This window comes from Nomia melanderi, unplaced genomic scaffold (genome assembly GCF_051020985.1).
Source record: "Nomia melanderi isolate GNS246 unplaced genomic scaffold, iyNomMela1 scaffold0534, whole genome shotgun sequence".
NCBI classification, from domain to species: Eukaryota; Metazoa; Arthropoda; class Insecta; order Hymenoptera; family Halictidae; genus Nomia; species Nomia melanderi.
In genome coordinates this window covers 27,501-31,781 of record NW_027475648.1, presented here as the reverse complement: position 1 = coordinate 31,781, position 4,281 = coordinate 27,501, and the positions used below count along the sequence as shown (strand labels likewise).

The 4,281-nt window shown below is 49.1% G+C and overlaps 1 non-coding gene and 1 pseudogene across 1 annotated transcript; both read left to right on the top strand.

Annotated features, from left to right (window-relative positions):
* Positions 1-1,728: 1,728 nt before the first annotated feature.
* Positions 1,729-1,883, top strand: LOC143176416 (5.8S ribosomal RNA). The gene has a single exon (XR_013000967.1). It is a non-coding gene; the product is annotated as a 5.8S ribosomal RNA (ribosomal RNA).
* Positions 1,884-3,938: 2,055 nt separating this feature from the next.
* Positions 3,939-4,281, top strand: part of LOC143176418 (large subunit ribosomal RNA) — a 7,267-nt pseudogene continuing 6,924 nt past the window's right edge.

Sequence of the window (4,281 nt, the reverse complement as noted above, 5' to 3'; positions counted from 1 at the left end):
ATAGTTTATACGCCTGTGGTTCACCGGTTGCCGGCTCTCCGGGGCACGCGATCGCGCGAAGGTTACGGAGGGACGTGAAGCGCCCGAGCAATGAAACGTCCGCAGGAGGAAACGAGCAACCGCCGAACATTGTTTCGCGACGTTTCCATAATGTATTGTCGTTTCGCTCGCATCCCGCTTCTTTCCCCTAGTTTCCTCGACGCGTAGTTTCGCAGCCTTAGTGGACGAATCATTCTCGATTCGAGGAAAGATATGCAGTGGGGCGTGCAATGAGCCCGCCAGAGACCACGATCTCCAATGCGTCTTTACATCTTTCGACGATGGGATGATCCACGCGAAGAGAACGTTCGTGCTTGCGCGAGGTGCGTTAGCGTCGATTCGCTTTTCTGTACGGGGAGAAATAGAACGATGAGTTGACTTATCGGGTCTTCGTTGGAATTACCGTCGCTGGCATTGTAAACTCCAGATGACCTTGTGATTCCTTCGTCGGGCACTGGTAAAGGGTGGCGATGATTCGTTCTATAATAGAAATACCCGTCGTAGCGATTCGGCCGAGTCACCCGCCACGAAACTGTCTCTCTTTCGTCGTGGAAACCCCGCGTCGGAGAGTAAAACGCGCGAAGGCTGTGACTGTAACATATATATATACAGTATACAATGCCTGTGGTTTTTGCGCGTGTCGGCTCTTCGGTATACGCGATCGGCCAGAGTTACGGAGGGACGGTGAAGCGCACGAGAAATTGAAACGGCCGCACGATTGGAACCGAGCAACCGTCGAACATTGTTTCGCGACGTTTCCATAATGCGTTTTCGTTTCGCTCGCATACCGCTTCTTTTCCCCTAGTCTCTGAGACGCGTTTTCGAGCCGTTCTTCTACTATCGATTCTCGTAGAGAGAAGGGACCGGGTAGTCTGGAAGTGGAACCCGCATCTTGCGTGTACCGTACACGGAATTGAGAGGACCGGCCGTGAAGCTCGTTTTAAAGCCGTGCGTCTGACACCCAACTCTTGCGCGCCAATTTCGCGGCAAGAGATAATATGGGACGAATGACCGGCAAAGAGCCAGCTGTGAAGTCTGTTTTTTTAATCGAATCCGTGGACGTGTGTATGCCGTAGCGTCGCTCGTCGTGTTCGTTCATGGTCGTTCCGAGAGAAAGAACGAAAGCGGTAACGAAGGGACCGGCCGTGAAGCTCGTTTTAAAGCCGCGCGTCTGACACCCAACTCTTGCGCGCCAATTTCGCGGCAAGAGATAACATGGGACGAATGACCGGCAAAGAGCCAGCTGTGAAGTCTTTTTTCATTATTTGCTTTCAATCGATCGATCGGTACGATTCGTGCAACGTTTCGCGCGATGCGACGCGAAAACATGCGCGCAACAATAGATGCGTCTGATCGGAAGAACGCGAGGGTCGACTGCACGCGATGGATTCAGTATCGGGTAGGATACAAAATATATCCCCGTCGTTTCCACGCGTGCGAGTCTTCTGCGTCTTTCGCGGGTTTTTGAATGCACTATACGCCCGGAACGTCGAGAAATATATACATATTACTTGAACGTTTTTCGTCTCGAAAGGCTTCGGTGTCGTCTCCAAGGCGACGCCTGAATCTCCTTCGCGCGCTGGTCGGAGATTCAGGTATCAACTTTTATCTTCTCTTTGAAAGAAGAGAGATATTAGGTCGAACAAATGAGAATAAAATTATATATGTGAAATATAAAATTTATACGATTACCCTGAACGGTGGATCACTTGGCTCGTGGGTCGATGAAGAACGCAGCTAATTGCGCGTCAACGTGTGAACTGCAGGACACATGAACATCGACATTTCGAACGCACATTGCGGTCCACGGATACAATTCCTGGACCACGCCTGGCTGAGGGTCGTTTACGTACCATACACTGCTTGCGTAGCTCTGTCAAATCCCCGCCGTCGTTCACCTCTTCGGATCGAACGTTTTTTTACCGAAGGGCGCAAAGAACGTTTCTGAGTCGGGTTAAGAGAAGGATGCTACGTACGAGCGAACGATGGGTGTCTCGTCGGCGTTTGTCGCGGACACGCGAAAATTCTGTGAATTTCACGGACAGTGTACGTTCTAGTTGTTGCAAAACGATCGGAATCGTTTGTATGGACTCGCGTGAGTGTTCGCGGCGTCGTGCGTCGTTCAATTACGACCGCCCGCGGATACCGCTCCACTGCGATATGGATCTGAGCGACAACTTTTTCGGCTGTTCGTGAGATGAACGGTTTCGTGTGTTTAGAAAAATTTTTTTTCCCGCGCTCCCGACGTCACCTGAAATGATGCGTCAGAGGTGAAAGAAAATATTAAGAAGTCGAGAGAGAGAGAGACTACACACGTTTTATTCATATTTTGTATACCGTGCGTGAGACGGATGTGCACGACACGTCGTATGTCGGTATATTACCGACTGGCCCCAGGGAGATTGTTTTCTTCCTCTCTTACGAATGAGATGTACGTTTCGGAGGATCGTCGTTACCGAAACACACGGCAAAACGAGACTTCTCGCAGCAGAACCTTTATACACAATACACATCGACTCTTTTTACCCCGAGAGAGAGAGAAAAGGTGTATTTCTTTTTTTTATTTTTCGAATTCGACGCACGAACGCTTTGACGACTGGAGAAAAACACGGTGTGTGTTAAAATCGTGCGGGACGAGCATGCGTATTCGTAACGGGTCGAATAGTTCTTATTCCCCGTCGTCGCGTGTCCTCGCTGGACCACCACCGTGCGCTTCCGCCACGTTCAGTTGAATTTCGAAATATATATATATAAAAAGAATCACCATATACTCTCTTTCGGGAGGTGTATTTTTATCGGTTTCTGCTATAGAGAAGAGACGGAGATCGTGTTGTGAGGTGTAACGTTTCTGTATCCCCGTTTCGGAGGATCGTCGTTATCGGCGGAACACACGTCAAAACGAGACTTCTCGCAGAACCTTTATACACAATACACATCGACTCTTTTACCCCGAGAGAGAGAAAAGGTGTTTTTCTTTTTTTTTTATTTTTCGAATTCGACGCACGAACGCTTTGACGACTGGAGAAAAACACGGTGTGTGTTAAAATCGTGCGGGACGAGCATGCGTATTCGTAACGGGTCGAATAGTTCTTATTCCCCGTCGTCGCGTGTCCTCGCTGGACCACCACCGTGCGCTTCCGCCACGTTCAGTTGTATTTCGAAATATATATATATATAAAAAGAATCACCATATACTCTCTTTCGGGAGGTGTATTTTTATCGGTTTCTGCTATAGAGAAGAGACGGACGATCGTGTGTGACACCACGTGGTAACGTTTCCGTATCCCCGTAAAATACGTTTATCTTTTCTCGTAGAAAAGAGAGAGGAAGAGGCAGGAGCTCCTCTTTGGCGAGGCTTTCGAACGTCGCGTCCCGTCCGCCGGAATATAATGATATAAATATATAACCGCCGCCGACTTTGTGCGAAAGCGTTGAAACGAACGCGTCGGTCGCCCCATGGTGTGTGTTTGTCGTGTCTTCTTTTCCTCTTCTGCACTTCTCTTCACTGTCGATCGCGAGACCGCGCGAGATCCGCTTCGGTCGTCCAGTCCCCGAAAATTCTTCTCGGACGGGCGTTAAAGTTAACCGGAGCGCGAGATCGTCTAGCGAGAGTCTTTTTCGCGATCGAGTAAAATGTGATAGAAGAAGGAGAAGAGTGTAAAAAGAGAATATAGACACGCGACGCAGCAGAGACCACTGGTGAGGCGCATAAGACGCGTTCGCGAACGATTTTTCGCGACGATACGGAGTCGCGCGTGTCGCGGTATATTTATCATTTATATACGTTATAATATGAATATTGTTGTGTTCGAACGCACTCTCCTCTAGACTTTGTTTTTTTTGCCTTTGAGCGATTTTTATGAAATTCGATTGAATTTTCATACAATTCACGTTCACGACGACCTCAGAGTAGGCGAGATTACCCGCTGAATTTAAGCATATTACTAAGCGGAGGAAAAGAAACTAACAAGGATTTCCTTAGTAGCTGCGAGCGAACAGGAATTAGCCCAGCACTGAATCCCGCGGTTCCGCCGTAGGGAAATGTAGTGTTCAGGAGGGTCCATTTATCCCGTGACGTCGAACCGCGTCCAAGTCCATCTTGAATGGGGCCATTTACCCGTAGAGGGTGCCAGGCCCGTAGCGACCGGTACGCGTTTCGGGAGGACCTTTCCTTAGAGTCGGGTTGCTTGAGAGTGCAGCCCTAAGTGGGTGGTAAACTCCATCTAAGGCTAAATATGACCA